Source organism: Hemicordylus capensis, chromosome 3 (assembly GCF_027244095.1).
Source record: "Hemicordylus capensis ecotype Gifberg chromosome 3, rHemCap1.1.pri, whole genome shotgun sequence".
Taxonomy (NCBI): Eukaryota; Metazoa; Chordata; class Lepidosauria; order Squamata; family Cordylidae; genus Hemicordylus; species Hemicordylus capensis.
The window spans coordinates 216,812,770-216,835,375 of record NC_069659.1 but is presented as its reverse complement, the minus strand read 5'-3'; the positions used below and the strand labels follow the sequence as shown (position 1 = coordinate 216,835,375).

Below are 22,606 nucleotides of genomic sequence, written 5' to 3'. Positions count from 1 at the left end.
ATTAATAAATTAAATAAATTAAATAAATTGTGACCCTTTACTTCCAAATATGCATCAAGTCTTCATTGGTCTGGGTGCAATGATCAAATACTATGAGCCTTGAACAACAAAAAAGTTAAATACTTTTTAAGAAGCTGGTTTGAATATTCTTAGATAATCCAGTTAGACTTTAAATCACTGTATCACTACTACTAACATCTACATAGATTTGATGTACATCCTCTAATGGCATTTGAAACAGTACATAAAAACACGTGGTGATGTTTGCAAAAGACCATTATGCAGGAGCACTTTGTCTTTTATGTGTGTATATATAATACATGAGAATATAGGCTCTACTTCCACCCACACAATCATAGCTCCCATTCAGAAATTAGCGGCAGAAACCAAAAGGAAGATAAGGTTTCAATTATAATGCATGGGTATTGACTGATGGAGCTTCAAGATTTCATCCACCCACGTTATATCTTATATATGCATATATTTAATCTGCAAAATTTCCCCACATATACTGCATTCTTTAGTAACTTCCAGTAATCCTGAGAAAATGCATAGGTACTAAAATAGAATCATGCCATTCAATTCAATATACTTAGACTTGTGCTAGTAATTACACTCACCACAGGGAGTGGTATTCCCCCTTTGTTAAGTAGACCTTACCACGTGGGTTGAGGGCTTTCAGCTGTAATTCCCTGCAACTGTTGGCTGCTGCCACTGACATGGGGGAGAGAAACTTTCTACATGAAAGCCTCAGTTCATCTAGTGAGTTCCATGTTATGGCACCGATTCTGGTGGCACTCTTACTTTGCACAACTTTCTGCTCCCCAGCTCAGCAAGCTAGAAGCAAAGCCACACCAGGGTGCTGAGGTCTGTCAATGAATTATAGGATGCATAGAAATGGCAGAGTGGCCAATTTCCTATTTTGTGTATGGCTTGTTTGCTAGAAGTGTTATCCACCAATGACGCAGGAAGCAACTGCCAAATATATAATCACAGAATGTCAGCGTTGGAAGGGACCTTGGAGATCTTCTAGACCAGTCCCTGGTCAAAGCAGGAAACTGACACAACATTCCTGGCAGATGACCATCCAGCTTCTGAAAAGAAGAAGCTGGCAGAGATAAATTTTTCTCTCTCACACACAACACTGGAACCAGGACCATCCCATGAAACTGAAGGCCAGGAAACTTAGGACCAATAAAAGGAAGTACTTTTTCATACTGTGCGTAATTAACCTATGGAATTCTCTGCCACAAGATGTGGTGATGGCCACTAGCTTTAAAAGGGGCTATCAATGGCTACGAGTCGGATGGCTATAGGCCACCTCCAGCCTCAGAGGCAAGATGCCTCTGAATACCAGTTGCAGGAGAGCAACAGCAGGAGAGAGGGCATGCCCTCACCACTTGCTTGTGGGCTTCTCAGAGGCATCTGGTGGGCCACTGTGTGAAAGAGGATGCTGGACAAGATAGGTCTTGGGCCAGATCCAGCAGGGCTGTCCTTATGTTATTAAAACCTCCAGCAAAAGAGAGCCCACCATTGTGTGAGGCAGATTGTTCCACTGTTGTACAGGCATTTGTCCAAATGGCTAGCCTGAATTTACTTCTTTGCAGTTTCAACCCATGGGTTCTACTCCAGTCCTGAAGATCAACACAGTACATGTTTGCACCACCTTCTATGTTTCAGATAGTTAAAGACAGATATCTTATCTACCCTTAGTCTTCTCTTCTCCAGGCTAAACATATCTTTAGGTTAGTGGCAAAGTGAGCATGGCAACTGTTTCCAAGTGATTGGACCCTAATTATGGTCACTGGGGTGCGTGACTGGATTTGATTGGTGGAAGGAATTCCATGCGTTGCATCAGCTGAGCAGTAGGATGGCAGAGTTCAGTTGGAAGTTAACTGACAGTGGAAAAGAACTAACTGTCTGGTTGGAAACAAGATGTTCAAGGCCTGACCAGGAAAATAGCTGATTTTTTTTAAAAAAGGTAACACAGAAGGAAAAAAATGGTAGGCTGGTGTTAAGAAAAGGAAGTGGTGGAAGGTGAGGAAAAAAATGTATGAAATTTTAACTCTGTTAACTTTAGTTTTTAAGGTCAACCCCATATATTGATCTATGATTTTAATAAAATGAACCGAATCGAAGGTCAACCTCAGTCACAGTCATAGCTGCCAGTGCCAAAGTCTATTATCATAGGTTGAAGTAGTCCTGTAAATAGTTACCTTTTAAATTTCTGTATTAATTTAAAAGGATACCTTTTGGAGAAAAAATAAATTATCTTTAATTTCTAATTGAATGAACTCTCTACTGGTGTCACTCCTATGCCTACAGCATTTACCACCTACCATAGGGAGTGAATATTAACTATTGATGAGGTAATTATTTTTATAGCAACTGTAGTAGTGAATAAAATGGTGGCAGTGGGCCAAGGAAGACATACAGATTTGGTTGCTGGGGGAAGAGTGGCAGAACTGTCATAGAGTGCACAAAGAAGAGCCATGATACTGTGTGATCACATGCCGCAGAATAAGGGAGTCCATCACTCAGTCACAGGCACATACTTTGCACGTAGCACATTCCAGATTCAGTATCAGGTATCTCCAGTTAAAGAGGACCTTGGGCAGCAGGGCTAAGAAAGATTACAGCTTGAGATCTTGAAGAGTCTGTTCAGTGTAGATATTACTCAGCTAGATGGATCAATGATCTGACTTGGAGCTCCTTCTGTGAGGTTCTTATGAAAGCAGCTGGGAAGAGCATGAGTATCTACTGAGAGCCTGCACAAATTAACATCCTTGTCTGGACAAATACTATTTACACGCATTCTCAGTTGCACAAACTCTATGGTTCTTATTATTTAACAACAGAGTGTTATTTCAGTAAAATTTCATTACTAGAGATGCCAAATTTCAGCTAAAGCAAAATTTTGAGGCACATTTGGAAATTTCATCGGTCCCACAAATGGACAGAACACCAGTGGAATTCTGAGAGAAAATACTCAAAAATTATTATTTTTTTTCAATATAAAAAGAAGTTGGTTAAGTTTTGCAGACTTCCTGGGGCATACGGGAGGGAAGAATGTGCTCTAGGATAGCTAATTATCACCATATCTTGCCACCCATATGGTCCCCCTATACCCTACTATATTGAAAAATCACCTATGCTTTCAAACCATTTTTAATACATGTTGTTAACTTTTCTTCTGACTTCTAGAGCAGGAATGGTCAACCTCTGTATTTTCAGAGGAGCATGTGTCACTCTGTTCTCCAGACTGTGAGCAAAGATCCAGAAATGTATCATATCTTGCCATACAAACTAAGTCCCTCACAGGCTCTACAATAAAGTGAGCACCATTTATTTACTTTTAAAAGTTATATACTTTGAAAAAAAAAGGTTCAAGGTGACTTCAAGCATACATTCTTTTCTTAAAGACCCTGAAAGTCTTTAAGAAATTGTTGAAGACCCATCTTTTGAGAGAGGCATTTTAACATTATAGCTGTAAATATATTTGGAGGATTTTAAACATGTTAACTTGTAATTATAAACTTTGGCTTTAACTGAGATTTGTTTTTAGTTTCTATTTTATCAGTTTTATATTTGTATAGTGTATTGGTTTGACTGATTATTTTAGCTGCCCTGAGCAACAGTGTATTGGATGGGCCTGGAGGAGAGGAGAGCTGGTCTTGTGGTAGCAAGCATGACTTGACCCCTTAGCTAAGCAGGGTCTGCCCTGGTTGCATATGAAAGGGAGACTAGAAGTGTGAGCACTATAAGATATTCCCCTCAGGGGTTGTAACCGCTCTGGGAAGAGCAGAAGGTTCCAAGTTCCCTCCCTGGCATCTCTAAGATAGGGTTGAGAGAGATTCTTGCCTGCAACCTTGGAGAAGCCACTGCCAAGACTAGTATCGGCCTACGCTTGCGCAATGCCCAACTTGCAGCACACCTGATTTGTTTTAAAGGGACCTTTTGCAGGACAGCACGATCAAATTCTGTAAATCCATGTTTTTAGCACAACTATCTGATCTTCAACTAGTGCAACTTTGGTTGTTAGGCAAGCATTTTGTTAGTCAGGGTTAGCCAATAAAGATTTCTCAGGTATGCAGCATATTCATTCAGGCATATCATCACCTACAAATATGTATATATGTGTTACATATAAAATAAAGGATATTAACAAAGTATGAAATATAGGGGGGAAATAAGCAAAACCTTGTACCGAATCTTTATTAGAATTTTGTATGGCCCCTAGGAGGAAGATAAAATTCCCCTGCTGGTGAGATTTGGCTTCTGGATCACTAGTTGCCCTGGCCATCTCTGTTCCAGTATAAGACAATATAAGATAATGTTTTCACTGATCAAGTTCACTGTGAGTTTCCATATCTGTGTTAAAGGGGTGCAAAAGAAAAACAAAGACAGGGGCAGTTAGTTGTCTGATGTGTTTGCTGAACACAGCTGTACTGTAAAAAGCAGTAAACTCAGAAGTAGAAACCATGCAGGTAATTGAACACAAAATGGAAGAATGAGGAGAAAAAGAATTGCATGCAGCACTGCACATAGAATAACCCCTCCTGCAAATACAAGATATAATCTGGTGCACTTGTCACACCAAATCTGCGTAACGCATGCCAAAGAAAAACCCAGCTTGCATAAAAGGGAAGAAATCTGACAGATGTCTCCTTAGACTGAACAAACAGTTTTTTGTTTCTTCCCAGAAAGGAACATAAATGCCACCATCCTCACTGTGTGAACATTCTGGAGGATTTTAACAAACTTGCCTGACTCACCATCTCATGGAGCACGCTCAACACAACATTGAAAATAACTGGAAAGGTAAGATAGACAGGGGAGGGGCCATAGCTAAGAGGCACAGCACATGTTTTTCACATAGGCTCAATCTCTAGAATCTTCAGTAAAAAGATCTCAGATCACGGTGCTGGGAAAGACCTCCAACCTGAGATCTTGGAGAAGCGCTACCATTCACAGTAGACAAAGAGGTAGTTCACACAAGTAGCCCTACTCAGGCTTGAACAGCTCTACCTGGGTAGGGCTGCTCGTGTGGAATGCCTGGATTAGTCCCGATTCTGGTGCTCTGCAACCAGATAGCCCGAGTTTTTAAACCCAGGCTAAAGGTGAGGCTGGCAGAAGGGCATGGGTGCTCTTCTTCCTCACCTCTCCTGGTCATATGAACACTCAGGCTGCCTGCAGGCCAAGCATCCATAGAGCCGGGTGGCAGGCAGTGGAGAAATCTCCCAATGTACCACACTCCTCACGTGGTGCATTGTGGGATGCTGGAGGCCGCAGAAAAAATATTTTGCAAAATAAGATTTAAAAATTAGGGCAGATCTGAACCAGTCTCCCATTTTATTCACCCCATTCATTGGAGCAGCATATTCAGAGATTTGGGAGCTGAGAGTATGAAATCCAGGGGTTGATCTATAACTGAGAGGCTAAGTTCCAAGAACACAGGCTGCCTGGAGCCCCATGAGGAAAAGAGGCCAACCGGGCCCTGCCATCAGCTGGTCCTCTCTCCCACTGTCCACTGGGCTCCGTGGGACCATCCAGAGTAGTTGCCACAGTCAACAAAGGGCAGCAAGCCAATTGTGGTGCTGCCGTGATGTCATTATACCATGCCATGGACAGGACTGCAGATAACAGCAATGGGTGAATGGAGGAGTGAGTGTGGCAGTGGCCAACATCACTACACCACTGGTGAAACCTTCAGGAAGTTTCAGGGGTGGCTTATCCTTGGTAATGGTGGATGTTTTCTGTGTTCCGCTGCTGCTGCCTGCAGAAGTACAAACATGTTGGATTTTTAAAAAATTTTAAATTGCTATCAGTTAGCAATAAGCTACTCCTTCAAAATGGGAGATTTTTCCACCTCCCAAATCCTTCTCATACTCTCAAATTTGAATGGAAAGTTCCCAGAAGGCAACTTTTCACTCAGCCAGTTCGGATCGCTGCTGGTATGTTTCCCAGACCATCGGAAACACCTATATCGGGCAGCAGCAATATAGGAAGATGCTGAAAGGCATCATCCCATACTGCACAGCAGATGGCAATGATAAAGCCCTCCTTCTACCAAAGACAACCACAGGACTCTGTCGTCGCCAGGAGTCGACACCGACTTGACGGCACACTTTACCTTTACTATTAAAAAGATAATGAAATGAATGGTACCATCCATGAGTCAAACAACAGGAGCATTAAAAAATAAATACAAAAATCAAGCATATAGATGGCTGCAGCCACACTCAGTTGTTGGCCAATGCTCAGTTGGCATGATATTATATGGAAGAACAGTGCTATTTGTAGTTAGACTACCAACCTAACACTATTTTTATGGTGAAAAGATATCACAGTCTTGTAGTCAATCACAATGCTAGCCTGTCCGTGTGTTTGTTTTTGTTGAGATCAGTAATTCCATTTCAACACAGATTGCCTAGAAAATAATCATTAATGAATGATAGTTCATATGCTGCATTATTCATGTGAAGTTGCTGCAATCAGATATCGTTAATCATTGTCATATAAATCACAAAATGACTTTGGCAGGGGTATCCAAATTAATTAGTACAAACTGGGTCTACAGTGTTGGCCCAGGTGATGGCCACTAGCATAGATTTCATTTTAAAAGTTGTAGACAAATTCATGCCATTTTCAGCCTATTTCTTTAAGGAAAGCTTGCTTATGAGGTTACCCAGCATTTTATGTGTGTGTGCATGTGCGTGTGTGTCCATGTGTGTTCCCCCACCCCCCACCATCAACTTCACAATGACTGGACCAATATGAACCAAATTGGGTACAGTTGTAGTGAGTGACACATAAGGACACCACAGTGGTGTAGTTTGTGATGGTGTCATCTGCCCTGATTCAAGATGGCATACATGTGAACGGCTGAGGCAAAAATGGGCTAACTTGTGAACTACCTAGCCAATTGAATCAAATTTGGTACAGTTGCAGTGAGTGACATATAGGGACACCTCAATGGCATAGTCTGTGATGATGTCATCCACCCGAATTCAGGATGGCAGACGTATGAACATTTAAAGCTGAAGTGGGCTAACTTGTGAAGATGGTAATTATCAATTAAGATTATAATGAAAGTAAAGTAGGCAGATTAGTTCTTACGAGAACAACTTGTTTCTTATTAGCTATTATTACCAACAAACAAAAGGAGATACTCATCATATCCTGCTTCCTGGGGCATCTGGCCTGTTGCTGCTAGAAATATGCCAGGATCTTGATCCAATCCAGCAAGGCAGTTATATGTAAACATTCACACTGGATACTATGTACCTCAGGGTCTGTAACTAGTTGCAGATTTGGGGGACGATTCAGGCTTCCCACCACAAACACAGAAAATTAGACTTTAGTCTTAGAAACATAAACTTTAAAAAATTTAAAAACAAAATCTGATCTTTTTATCCTATTTTATCCAGTATTTCAGTGCCTATTTTATCCAGTATTTCAGTGCAGGAAAAGATGCAACTAATAACATTAAAAAAGTAACTGCAGACCTTATAACTGTTCCTGTTATATATATATAGTTACTGCAACTAATCTATTATGTAGAAATCCCACATTGATTTGAAAGCTTCCTTTAATCATTAAGGTACAATTAAAGGTTTAACTGAGGATTCCAGGGCTCCTCCTCCCTCTATGGCAAATGTATTTCAGACACTTTGGGGCATTTTCTAAGGTTTTCTTCAAGGTTCATATGAAGCTGAAGAACTATTAAAATCCTATAAAGCTTATTAGAGGTTTTTCAGTTTTTTGAAATCTGTAGTACACACTCTCTGAAATCTTATAAAATAAATTTCAGATGGGTAGCAGTGATAAATACATTCTTTGGTACCTTAAAAAGTCTAACAAATGGATTGGACTGAATCCAGAGTAACAGAATGGGGTTTTTCTACCTCACTCTTCTAGGGTTCAGGCCTCAGTGTCCTCAAAAAGCCAATAGTGTATATGATGAGTATATGACAAATATTTATATACCACTTTTCAACAATATAAATAAAATGGCTCCCTGTCCCCAAAGTGCTCACAATATAAATAAGAAACATAAGACAGACACCCGCAACAGCCACCGGAAGGAGTTGTGCTGGGGGTGTTATGTGCTAGTATATGTTATGGTGGGTGGGCTGGTGACGCAGAAAACACTGGTGGAAATCAAGCCCTTCCATGCAAGCGGAAGTATTGTTCCATTCTTGCAGATCCAACCCGTTTTCATGTCCTAGAGCCTACTCTACCACATGCTTGAAACAGTTTTCCAAGTGGAGAAGTGAACATCAAGATTTTAAAAGATCCAGATATGCAACTTTCCACTTGGAAGACCATTCTTAAAAACTCTGGGAGGCCAGAGTCCCCACTCATTTGAGGTCCCCACTCATCCCTTCTCTCTTACATACTGCACAGTGTTACACACACACTGGAAACTTGTTCAGCTGCACAAAGGCAGAAATTGCATAAACAGCTACACTATCATGCAACTCCATTTGCACAATTGTTGCACATGTGAATAGTTCTCTTGCACATCTGTTCAAATATTACATCCCACTGCATGTGGAACATTGCACAGTATGTTAGCCACTATATCCTGTGCCAGTGTAAGAAAGCAGAATACTTGCTCATGGCATGGGTTATTGTAAACAGCCCAGATTTGAAAGTTTGGGGCGGTGTACAAATTTGATAAATAAAATTTAAATAAATAAATAATAAATATTTTAACTGATTGGTTTTACTGCCTTGAATAAAAAGGACTGATCTTGTCATGTCAAATACTGAACCATACTTTGGATGGGGGACCCTCCATATGTGGGGCTTGGGCAACCATTTGCCCCCTTCCCAAAAGGCCCTGGGTACACATGTATGTGCATATCTCACACACACAAACATGGAACTAGACTATGAGTGTGTAGACTGTGGGTGTCTAGTTTTGGCATACTAAGCTAGCGGTGGCGACTGATGGTTCCTGGGACTGTGGGGTGGGGCATGCTAGGCAAGGCAGGTGATGCGTGGAGCCACAGGTCGTGAGAGGTGGAGCCAATTGTGGGCAGTTGCAGAGGTGGAGTTAGGACTAGGTGGGTGCCTTAGCAATAACTGGCAAAGTGTAGATTTGTTGCTAATGAGTGAGATTGAAATACATATACACACACAATGACAGGATCAAAACACAAGTGCATGCGTACACACACACACACACACACAACTTTACAAGCAACAGGTAAAGTACAGACCAGCTGCAAAAGGTTGCTTCTGTGAAGGGTAAATGCATTCTGAAGTCACCAGGGCAGCTCTGTCTACCTGATTATTGCAAAAAATGAATACTACTACTAATAAACAAACAAACAACAAAAATAAATAACTCTGAGCCAGAGGGGTACAGTGATTAGTGTGCTGCTCTAGACTGGGGAAGTCTAAGTTCAAACACCCATTCAGCCATGAAACTCACTGGGTGACTCGGGGACAGTCATTAATCTCTCAGCATAACCTTCCTCATAGGGCTGTTGGGAGGATAAATGTAACCATGTGCACCACTCTGGGCTTCTTGAAAGAAGCACAGGGTACACATGAAAAAGTAAATAAATCTATATAAGCCACAAGTAATGCAGAGACCAGCTACAAAAGTGGAGAACAAATGCATTCTGAAGTAACAAGGGCAGCTCTGCCTGCCCACTTTAAAAAGCCATGCAGATGGACCTTGCTGTATGTGGATTTGCTCTCGCTGATTGACACCCGACCTCAGCATACATATGAAAAAAATCGAGCAAATATGGGATTAATTTCACTTATCCACGTTTTGAGGTTGGATGGAATGACCTCGGAGGTCATTTCCAGCCGGCATTTTAAGAAAAGGAGCCATTTTGTATCTCATCTGTTGTTTTTTTTAAAGAATTTTTCCTGTGACTTTTTGTGGACAATTGGCTAAATTGATCAGGGGCATCGATTGCAGAGGGCATTGCTGGGCACATGGAAATTGGCCGAACATGGCTACTATAATGACTTCACATTATTTTTGCTTTTTAAAAACCATTTTTACCAGTTTTGTTGCCTTTTCCCCACCATGCAGTAACCTAACCCCCCAGTCTCCACAAGCATACTGACTCATTACTTGCAGTTTCATTACTTGTGGTTGTAGGCATGAAACAGAACCCCTGTGAGTAATGAGGTATGCCTGTAAATAAATAAATGGAAAAATCATAGGTTTTTCAATGATGCTTGCTGCAACTATGAACCATCTCCTGTAGCTTAGAGGACACAATGGGAAGCAATTATGCATGGGGACACTCTCTCCCTACTCCATACCTGCTGAACAACTGGGTGCCACTCTCTGCCTGCTTTGGATGCCCACCACTGAACCTGGCAAGCAACAAATGTTTTTAGAGAGATCACTTCCTTAATCCTTGCCCAATGAACCACAACACCCAGAAGACATAATAATGTTATAGTTACTGGCCACGATTCAGAGAAAAACCTGGCTAGCTCTCTGCATAGTAAATGGATTTTTAAAATTATTTTCTTTCCAACAGAATCCATTCCTTCTTTACACCACACCCACATGGAAAGCTGCTTCTGCAGTTATTTGAAAAGTAGTTTAGGGCATGCATATGCCCTAAAAGAACTTTCTGGCCTCTTATGCCACTTTCTAATCTAATTAGTCCAGTCTTACAGTTTGCTGTTCCTTCTAATGTTTTAGGCATGCCATTTTGGGAATGAGCAATATTGCTTTGCATACAGATCAGATCATAAAGCAAGGGAGAGAAAGCAGAGGTTGCATTCCTCTCCAAACACAAAGAAGCCAGCAAAAGATCACTTACCAACAGCCAGCCAGCGAGCCAGCCTTCTCTAACCAAAATGATCACTGATTTCTTCTGAGTAGCTAAAATAAAGACTTCCCCACCCTTGGGCAATTCTACCAGGGCTCAGCAATTCCCAATACCATAAGGAACCCCCACGGCCAACTAGGTGTCAGAAGGTAGGGCAGGGCTTAGTTAATATTTATGGGTATATTTTCTTTATGCAAAGGGCTGTTGTGAGAGGACACAGTGCACAAAAGGAAAGGGAGTTTGTCTATTGTTTAGAATGTCATGCATATACCCTAGGACATGCAAAACGTGTATTCATAATGCAAACTGACAAGATAAATTCATCTCCCTGCATTTACAGCAGTTGAGGTTGCCCAATATATATATCCAGCAAGAGATTTCATCTCTAACTCATTGTATAACCATGTTAAAGCACGTAAGATATTGTTTCAATTTTGCTGCAGACGTGGAATAAAGATGGAGAACAATATTATGTTCTTGCAAATAGCATTTTGATGGTACAAGAAAAAAAGAGTTTATAGGAGGGGGGAAACCACCACCAAAGACCCGTGACAAATGCAGACAGATTTTATCTCTGGCCTTCCGACATATTGAAAACTAACTGGGATTAGGAAATGTGTGGTGCCTGGAGCCTTGCAGAAGATGGCAGCAAAAATATCTGTCCATTGCTCATTTATTTTCTTGATGTTACAGGAGTATTGTGAACGTTTTCAATCATTTGGGACCACATTCTTCTTAAGTAGATTTGTCTACTTTAATTCTCTACTTTTCTCCCATCAGAAAAGCTACTTCGTAACAATAGGCTCCCAGCTATGTTAAACACTTCAATTTGAAAGCCAAGCTACAGTCAGCAGCATCATGTGGTTTCTCTATCTCTGGACTGTACCACTTGCATATAAAATGGCTGCATGTGATAATATTCATTTCATAACTAAAACTAGCATATCAGGGAGAGGTTTTTAGTCTAGCCTTCATCTACTTGGATATGACTACAGTACTGCATTAAAATCTGAATTCCTAGTATTACTGTTTGAACTGTGAAGCATTTTAGCCACAGATGGGAGAATCAACACCCTTTGTGTCTCTGGACAGCACAGCTATTTCAATTAGGTCAATCCAGCATTCTGCATGAATAAACAGAATTAGAAATGTGTAGACCACGACCATCCCTCCAAGAAATTTTGCTTGACCTATACATTGCCTCAAATATTTTTATTTATTTTATTTATTTGTCATATGTCTATACAGCCTGATATATGAATCTCAAAGCAGTGTACACAGTTAAAACATAAGAAATGTAAAACAGAATAAAAACAGTTAAAATCAGTTAAATAAAAACAGTTAAAATCAGTTTAACCAGGAGATTTTTAAAAAGAGTTTAAAATTAATTTCAGTTAAACAGCCTGAAAAAATAAGTGCATATTGAGGGTCTTCCTAAAAGCAAACAGATGCTCTTATTTCAACAAGGAGTATATTCCAAAGCCCCAGTGCAGCCAGAGAGAAGGTCCGGTTCTGAGTGGCCTCCAAACGAGCTGATGGTAGCCATAAACAGACTTCTCCAGAAGATCTTAATAGGTGACAGGGTTCGTGACAAAGGTGGCACTCTCTTTTCCCATTAAGGAACCTCCAAATTTGCCACATTAGGTGATCATATTTGCCCCTCATGTGAATGTTATTTTCACCATTTCCAGACAAACATTTTAAACTAAACTAAACCAGGTGATGGGTAAGGTTGCCAGCTCTCCACAATTGCTCTGGAGTATTCAGGAATTGGCATCAGTCTCCATATGACCATTGAAAGCAATCCTGGAAATGTTAAAACCTGCGACTGGAAAAAATATTGTCGGGGAAAATCTCCAGGAATTGGTTCTGTCAGAATTGGCAGCCCTAGCAATGGACATGCTTCCGTGGCCTCATCTCAGAATGCATTTGGTTACAAATGATTTGGGCTTGGTTTAGATGGGGGCTCTGATTAGTTTGTTTTAAGATTGGCCTATTTCAGCAGAAAACCTGGAGCCTCACCCCTGCTGGGAATACAACAAGGTCTGGAGACCTTCCAAACACACTAGCAAATCCACTCATCTTCCACTGCTCCATTCCCTTTCTTCCAGAATTTACCTGGTGGCAACACCACCAACAAGGGTTGCTGCTGCAGATTTGATGAAAGAGGACCTGGATGCCAAGGGTCCTGGAAAATGTAGTTTCCCCAAGCCTTCTGCATTCTTAGTAAGGACAAATAGGTACTTGCTTTAAGACAAAACCATTTGCTGTGCAGACTAGGGATGTGCACGAATGGGTTCGAGCACTCCTGGGAGGTGGGGGAGTTACATTTAAGAAGCAGGGAGGGTGCCCATCCCCACCCCCTTTCCCTCGCTGGTACTCTCTCCAGAACTGCTGGTGCAGGGCTGCTGCGTACCGCTTAACTTATCCCTGAAATCGGGCTCTGTACCAGAGGACTGGAGAGTAGCAAAGGTAACACCGATTTTCAAAAAGGGATCCAGGGGCGATCCGGGAAATTACAGGCCAGTTAGCCTAACGTCCGTTCCAGGCAAATTGATGGAAAGCATCCTCAAGGATAAAATTGTTAAGCACCTAGAAGAACAGGCCCTGCTGAGAGTGAGCCAGCATGGCTTCCGCAAATTTAAATCTTGCCTCACCAAACTTTTGGACTTCTTTGAGAGTGTCAACGAGTGGGTGGATCAAGGTGATCCAGTTGACATAGTCTACTTGGACTTCCAAAAAGCTTTTGACAAAGTTCCTCATCAAAAACTCCTGAGGAAACTTAGCTGTCATGGGCTAAAGGGACAAGTACATGTGTGGATTGCTAACTGGTTGAAAGGCAGGAAACAGAGGGTAGGTATAAATGGAGAGTTCTCACAATGGAGGGAAGTGAGACGTGGGGTCCCCCAGGGATCTGTACTGGGACCGGTGCTTTTTAATTTATTCATAAATGATCTAGAAGCATGGGTTCTTCTGGGTAGTGAAATCCCAAACGGATTGTGAGCAGCTCCAAAAGGATCTCTCCAAACTGGGGGAGTGGGCGACAAAATGGCAAATGCGGTTCAATGTTAGCAAGTGTAAAGTGATGCACATTGGGACGAAAAACCCCAACTTCAAGTATATGCTGATGGGATCCGAGCTGTCGGTGACGGACCAGGAGAGGGATCTTGGGGTTGTGGTTGACAGCTCGTTGAAAGTGTCGACTCAATGTGCGGCAGCTGTGAAAAAGGCAAATTCCATGCTAGGGATCATTAGAAAGGGGATTGAAAATAAAACGGCTAACATTATAATGCCCTTATACAAAACTATGGTGCGACCACACTTGGAGTACTGTGTACAGTTCTGGTCACCATATCTTAAAAAGGACATTGTTGAACTGGAGAAGGTACAGAAGAGGGCAACCAAGATGATCAGGGGCCTAGAGCACCTTTCTTATGAGGCAAGATCACAACACCTGGGGCTTTTTAGTTTAGAAAAAAGACGACTGCGGGGAGACATGATAGAGGTCTATAAAATCATGCATGGTGTGGAGAAAGTGGGGAGAGAGAGATTCTTTTCCCTCTCACACAACACTAGAACCAGGGGTCACTCCATGAAATTGATTGCCAGGAGGTCTAGGACCAACAAGCGGAAGTACTTTTTCACACAAGGTGTGATCCACTTGTGGAACTCTCTGCCACAGGATGTGGTGACAGCCAACAACCTGGATGGCTTTAAGAGGGGTTTGGATGACTTCATGGAGGAGAGGTCTATCAATGGCTACTAGTCGGAGGGCTGTGGGCCACCTCCAGCCTCAAGGGCAGGGTGCCTCTGAGTACCAGTTGCAGGGGAGTAATGGCAGGAGAGAGGGCACGCCCTCAACTCCTGTCTATGGCTTCCAGCGGCATCTGGTGGGCGACTGTGCAAAACAGGATGCTGGACTAGATGGGCCTTGGGCCTGATCCAGCAGGGCTGTTCTTATGTTCTTATGTACCTCCTTGCAACCCTGGTCAGTGCCATACCGGAAGTGGCCAGTGCTTGTGTGCACGTCAGTGCCAACAGGGGGAAAGTGTGGGTGGGCACCCTCCCAACTCCTTAAAGGCAACCCCCCGCCTCCGAACCGGTCTGAACGCTGGACCTCTAAACTGTTTGGCGGTCCATAAGAGGACCGCCGAACCAGTTTGTGCACATCCCTAGCACAGACCCATTTTCAGTAGGTTGTCTGGACAGCACAGACCCCTGTGCACATCCCTAGCACAGACCCATTTTCAGTAGGTTGTCTGGACAGTAGCCTCTTGTTTTAATAAGTCTAAGAATAATTGGAAATTATATTTGGCTTTATTATGTGTTTCAGTGAACTGCTAAAGTAAAAAAGAAAAGAAAACCCCATTTCAAATTGTATTTCTTTAGCTAAATGACTTCTGTTTTGATTAATCAAAATTTTGAGAAGAAAATAACATTCCATTGGGCACATTAAGGATGGCTTCCTCTTTCTATTAAGCAGCTTCTATTACAGAAATAAAAGCCACGTTCCAGAAAACCACAATTAGCTACATTCCAGAGAAGAAGAGAACTATTACTTCTGTATCCGTTGCATTACATATATGTACTTTTATTCATTCACTCTAAAATTTACACATAGAGAATTTCAAGTGAATAACCATAACCCAAAGAGAAAAATGTTAAGAAAATATAGATTTAGTTCTCACAAACCATACATGAGATAAATCTCTATGTGGCTCATATACTTCAGACTGCAGATGAGGCCTCACATGATGGAATGTTCCTCTGTATTAAAAACCAACCCCCCCACCACCCCAGTTAATGAAGAATGAGTAAGTCATGATGAGGCTAGGCTAGAACCTTGATATGCTAGGATTTTAGTGGTTTTTTTTAAATGTCCAGGTATATTATATATTCCATTTCATCCCAAGCCACTCTGAAGCCTTCAGTTAAGTGGATCCCTATCTGCAGTCTGATGTGATACAGCCCAGTTCCAGGTTATCACCTCCTCTAAATGGTTGTGAGAAAATGGCCTTATCTATGGTCTAGACATAGAGAATTATTATCTAAATCTATTATCTATTATCCACTCTGGAGGAGCTTTATTGTATATTTCTGTTGTTGCTGGTCACAGACAGTAATAAAGATTATTATATATCTAAATCTGGTTTTCAAACCTTCAGCTTTCTAATCAAATAATCAGTCAATGAATGCCTGGATGTCAACCATGGGACCCTGTAGTTGCAGAGGATTCCATGAACTGTTCTAGGCTGCACACAAAATGCTGGATACTGGCCAGGTTCACTGAGCCTCATCATTCCATTATGTGACCTCATAATGTGTCCTATAATATGGCCAATACTCCCCTGTGGCTGGTGTTGCAGGAGATGGATAACTGCTGACTAGCTATCATTCAGGCAAGCTTTTCAACTGATCTTACTCATTAAGGTACCCCAATAAGTACCCAGGGGATCCCAGGATTCTCTGGAACAGAATTTGAAAACCACTGGCCTAGATAAGGGGCATAATCATATGATTAAAAGATGATATGAGGGGAAATGACCTTTTTTTTTTATTCAGCAATATGCTTCGATTCCAGAGAATGATCTGAAGGCACAAAACACAGTTCAGCTCCTGAAGCTAAGGAAGTCTGAAGCTAAGGAAGAACAAGAATTGATGGGAGACCACCTAAGAACCTCAGGTAAGTCAGCTACTTGGAGAAAAGACAGAACATACATGTAACAAATTAACAAAAATGAAATGAAATAATGAGGGTTTTTCTCTGTACATTATAAACAATACACAGACACCAAGAGAGGTAAATCATCATCTGCTCAACTTTCTTCTTTGGATGTTGCTGAGTATCAACTGGATTGAAACTTCTCAAGGAACTCCGCTGCCTCCTGAACAGATGGATTCCTTTTCACCGCACTGCACAACTGTTTCGTGGCTTCCTCCCCAGGGATATCCACCAAGCCCCTTCCCTTTCTGCTTTTAAGCTAGTGGTGAAAATCTTCCTCTAGCAACAGCTTTGATTGCTGACTTTAGCTAGTGTTTAAAGTTTTGAAGCTTGCATTCACAGGTGGAAATGGATATAAAACCTCAAGCTTCAAAGCTTGGTATACCTTTGTTGATTTGATGTACATCCCACTCGAATGCTAAGGCTCAGAGCAGGATTTAAAACGACACTAAGAAAGAAAAACCAAATACATGGAGTCTTGCTAAATATGCTATGAACACTTCCAAAACATCTATTGCAGCAGTGACTCAGAGAATGGTGGGCAGTTGCTATCCATATTCTTGTGGGCATGTAGGGAAGAGGGAAGAAGCTCCCTGCAGCACTTGGTCCTCTGACCATTGCCTGAGGATTGATCTATAGTTCAGTGGTAGGCATCTGCTTTGCATGTAGAAGGGCCCAGGTTCAATCCCTGACAACTTTCCCAGTAGGGTTAAGAAAATTTCTTGCCTGCAATCCTGGAGAACTACTGCCAGTCAGAATAGCAGTACCAAGCTAGATGGACCACTGGTCTAAACTCAGTATAAGGTGGCTTCCTATGCAGTGTAGGGCTGGTTTGGACAATACATCCCATTAGTCCAGCCACCAGTGTACTGTTCCACTTCACATAATTGTGGAGAGGAGGGTGGACCATCTGAACTGCCCCTCCACATAATTTAAAATTTACATTAAAGTAGTATTTATATTGTATGCGAGGACAGTCCACACACCCCAAAATATATGGCAACAAGATGGGAGAGGCCGAATGTATGTGCTCACCCCCCTTCATTGCATGCTTTATCTAAATTAGGCCAGCAGCACAATTATCCCATCAATGATCAGAAAGAGTTCCTACCCAATCACATGGCTATTGATGGTAGTAGCTTCCATAAAGCAGCACCCATAGCCTAGAACCCATGATATCTGAATGTAGAATAAACACACTTTGTAAAGGGGGGAGGGACTATGATGGCAGTTCCTGTCCCCAGCTTACATTCTTGTAATGGTTGGCATGCAGAGCTGTCTTTAGATCTTCAAATAAATTCATGTAAGTTGGGGATGGAGCCTGTCCCCACAATTCCATTGCCTCCCTCACAACATGTGCTCATTCTGTACAAAATGTCAGCTGAAAGGTTCTTCAGAACAGGGGTGGCCAACTGAAAGTTCTCCAGCTGTTGTTGGACTACAGTTCCCATTACCACTCACTGCTGGCCACTGTGGCTGGTGATTATACAAGCTGTAAGCCAACTAATACTGCTGCGGGGAAATGACTTGACTAGCAAGCCAGGGGTTGCCAGTTCGAATCCCCGCTGTTCTGTTTCCCAGACTATGGAAAACACCTATATTGGGCAGCAGAGATATAGGAGGGTGCTGAAAGGCATCATCACAGACTGTGCGGGGAAATGACTTGACTAGCAAGCCAGGGGTTCTATATGTAATAATCTCATAAGTATGAAATACTGCTGTCTCCTTTTATCCTAAGTTATATATTCCCAGTAGTTCTGGTAGGTCCACTTTCAGCACCTTGATCTATGTTCAGGATGACTTTTTTTAGTTTATTTGGTTTTATTGCTTGTAGTAGAAGTTTGACTATTTTCTCTTCTACTTTTTTTTTTAACCTTATGCTGCTCGCTGACCGAAATAAAGAGCTTTGATTTGATTTAAAATGTTTGTTATGGCAACATCTCCTCTCATCCCCCTGCCCCTCTCACACACACACTCCCAAAAGGTTTAGAGAAGCCATTGTCTTTGATACCACAGCCGGCTGAAGAAAAGCATTTGAAGCAGACTATGGAAAACCCCTTATAAACAGTGTACACTCAAAACACTTTAGGAAAGTATGTTTATTTCAAATTTGAAGAGAAAATACTATTTATTTTTACATTTTAGTGCTACAGACTACTTTGTGTACAAAATCAAAACACAACCAATAAAATGATTTAAAATGCTTGAGTAAACAATAATTTCTTTCTAGAACTACAGCAAGGCACCCTGATGAGCAGCTCTAGGGAGAAGCTAATGTTCCACAATTGCAGACTGCAGAGCACAACGTGCTCCAAGTGTCACACCAGGAGGCCTTCCTTTTGAAAAAGGTTTCTCTCGGAGCACGTCTCTGCCCACTAATCTCAGGCCTAGAGAACTTCATATGAGAGCCTGGCATTCAAACAGGTAAGTATATAAAAGAAGAAGTAAATGCATCAGTAGTGTTACCTTTCCCCACAATTTATTTATGCACAAATAAATTGTACAAAGAGCTTTAAATTGTCACAATACAGTAGCACTGAATTCCCAGACATCAACTCGCACTTCTGTAACATAGGCAATTAATATGCGCTAAAATCCCCCATGCCAAAAGGTCCCATGACCACAGCTGCATGGAGGAAGTACTATATGATCTTACTGGCTATTCCTGTAAGTGCAGCAGGTAGAAAACATGCTGCCATGGTCAGACAAGTCACCATGAGGAAGGTGGTGCATGGACCCATGCACTCATATGCCATTTCCTCCACAAGGCTGCAGCCATGGGACTGCTCTATGCGGTTGATTTTAGCACATAAATAAAGGATCAAAGTATCTATCTTGGACTTCACTTCATCAGCAGTTTTCAAAGTTCTAAAAAATGATATCACCTAGGCCTTTTTTTTGCCTCTCATAAATAGTTCTGCCATTTGGATAGCTGTCTTGCACTTGTAACTTTGCATGGTTTCGTAGGTTTTCAAAATGGAACTTCCTGACATGGACACACACTCACATCAAAGATTAGATTATTCATGCTAGAAATTAGCTGTGAGTCACTATAGAACTACATCTACTCAAAAAGAGAGATCTAATATCACCTCACTCAAGTTCAATACAGCTTGCATGACATATTGATCACATCATTCTGTTTACCACCACAGAAGGGATGAGTTCAAATTCAGACAACTGATCAAGCTCTGAATGGAATTATTAGTGGATGAAGAACTGATATCAGCAAGCTAATGTTGGATCTTTCCAGTTTTCAAGGTGATCCCATATATAGTGAGTTTGCTTGGTTTACAGCACTGTGGCTGGCATTTGACGCTGAAACGTCTGTTTTTATTATGCTTTTAACAATGTTTTTACAAGTTTTATCATATTTTTTACACAATAAATTTGAAGGTCTTAAAGAAATACATATAGTTGTGAGGTGGCACAGAGAAATAAGACAAATACAGTTTATTTTGTCAGTTTCTGTGGCTCAGTAAAAAAGAGGATGGATTATTCTTTTGCTTTATAATTACATTTTATGGTGATGTGTGTTTCTCTTGCTATTTGTATTTAGAAAATAAAAACTTTATATTATAAAAGGATCAAACCACCAGTCAGTCCCTTCTATGAACTGATTTTCTGGGTAACACACAGCTCTCCATGCGAGTTGGTAATTATTGCATTACATTTTGTCTTGGTTCTCATCAAACCAAGATGGAATCAGTTTCATCCCCTCCACCCCCCGCAAACTGGTACCTTTTCCTCATTACTTAAATCTAAGTTTAAACTCTTATTGCCTAGTAGCAGGCAGAAACTATGGTCATTTTAAATTTAAGCCTCTTATTTTTAGTTTCAAGTTGATATATTCCCTCATTATATTTCTGTTTCTTTGTTCATTTGAATCAAACAGGATATGGCAACTTTCTCCTTACAGGAAATCATTATTATTCCTTCTCATATGGTTGTTAATATTAAATGTAAGAATTTGAACAACCATATGAGAAGGAATAATAATATGAACATGAATAATAAGAAAAAGCATTCACTTCTAAATTGATCTCAGGGTTTGATTGCTGAGTTGTTAGGAACATTTGGATTGAAATTGTGCACGGCCTGAACCTAGAGAAGCAGGAAATCATTTGAGGCTCAAAGCATCCAATGATCCAAACAGGTAGAATCTGAATTATTTGCTTTGCGTTTTAAGCTAACAAGGCAGTCTCAAGTGCAAGGCATTCTTTGGGCTGGAAATAAGACTGATGAAATAAGAAGAAGCCCAGCAAAAAGTGCTATGAATTGATTCAGATAAACATCTCTCTCATTGCATTGCCTGCCCATTTCTTCAGCAAAACTGACATTTATATAAACTGAAAATTTGTTCTTTCTAAAATGTATACCATGCCTTTAAGCCATCACTAGGCTCTCAAAGCAGTTCACATTAAAAATCACAATCAATCCAATCCAAAACATCAATCAAAATAAAAATTCAGTTTATACCAGGCCAGCAGCTGAAATAATCAACCCTACCCCGTCCCACACAAGAGCACGAAAAGCAGTCCTAAAAGAAAGGTTTTTGGACTAGCTTTTTCAATGCAGGCAGTGAAGCAGTCAGGTAAGGTTCCCTAAAAAAAGTTCCAAAGCGAGGGTGCCACAAGCAAGAAGCCCAACACCTTACTTCAGGGGTGCACAACAACAGCTGGAGGACTGAAGGTGTGAAGCCTTGCCTAGCTGCCATTATCCAGACAATTCAGATTGATAGCACACACAATGGCGTTTTCCCAGAAGATCATATGACCAGAGGATGAATACCCAGGAGGAAGCACTTCTTGATACATCCTGGCCCCAAGTATTGAGGACTCTACAAGTTTAAAAACACAGCACTTTGAATTGTGCTTGAGTCCTTTATAATAAGTGTGTTAATCACATGCTGGCATGTACCAGCTATTAACAGATATGTGCATGAGCATGAAGGAGAAGAGATGTGGTTGCCCACTAAAAAGGGAGACACATGCCACAAAGAGCTTAGTGCAGAAGTGCATATACTCTAGCTATTTGTCTTCTCACCAGGGGCAATTAAGAATTGACTTCAGGAAAAGAAGTTTTGTAAACAGAATAATAATGGGTTTCTCTTCCCCCCCAGACAGCTGATGTTCCAGAAAGGATATACATGGGCAGGCATGCTAGTGATCATTTTTATGGACTAGTAATGGCTATGAAGCACATGCCACAGGCTCTTCAGAGAGGCCTGGGTTGTGCAGCCCCCCAGATGCACAAGTGCCTGATACTTCAGGTGATTGTGCTACTACTGCTGTGTTCAAAGAACCACTGTAAGGGATTCTTTGGAGAGGCACCAGCTGCAGCACAAAAGGAGTACATCAGGTAAAGAAAAATCAGCACTTATGGAATGGTTATGCTGTGCATATAGGGCACTTTGGATCCTGGCCTGTCTGAACTAACATGTTAGTGTTGACTTTGGCAGTACTTCTAACCCAGTCTTTAAGGGAGAGAAATGCATGTATCTGGTGCACACCAGCTTCTGCTATAAGAACGTAAGAAGGGCCCAGGTGGATCAAATCAAAGGTCTGCCTACTTCAGCGTCCCATTTCCCGCCAAGCAAATGCCTCTTGGAAACTGAGCTAATCATTTCTGTGTTTTGATTAAATGGGAGAGAAACTGAGGTTGAGCCTGCTGGCTCTATCTCTGACCTCTTGCCAAGGAAGTGTCACTGATGCTCCAGTCCTGGCACCTCTTAAGGGGTAAGAACAGCATGCTGCCCACCCAGCAGCACTATCCACATTGCTGCCGAGCCCCAATGTTCTCATTGCCTTGGCAATGCGGCCAACACCATGGCTGACTTCAGGCTTAGCCACCTAGAGTGGGGGGCCGGGTTGTGGAAGCAAAAGGGATGCTTCTTAGCCAGGAAGAAACCTCAGATGTCTCAAGGGAGGTGGGAGAGGGAAGGGATCCATGTCAGTTGGGCCTTTAAAGCCCTGGGTCGGTCGGTCTCTGTCTGCACTGAGAGAAAATTATCAGCCTTACAAGAACAGGCCAAAAGGTGGGGGGTGATGATGACAAGGAATGC

General features: G+C 41.6%; 1 protein-coding gene and 1 long non-coding RNA gene across 5 annotated transcripts in view; one reads left to right on the top strand and one right to left on the bottom strand.

Annotated features, from left to right (window-relative positions):
* Positions 1–22,606, bottom strand: part of NRG3 (neuregulin 3) — a 1,024,900-nt gene that overhangs the window by 920,430 nt on the left and 81,864 nt on the right. The window lies entirely within an intron of this gene.
* Positions 1,890–20,140, top strand: LOC128349627 (uncharacterized). Of its 2 annotated transcripts, none has more exons than XR_008318888.1 (6): positions 1,890–1,981; positions 3,205–3,334; positions 4,704–4,821; positions 16,402–16,503; positions 18,773–18,966; positions 19,698–20,140. It is a non-coding gene; the product is annotated as an uncharacterized LOC128349627 (long non-coding RNA). The 2 variants fall into 2 exon arrangements; XR_008318887.1 differs by having other exon boundaries at positions 1,896–2,037.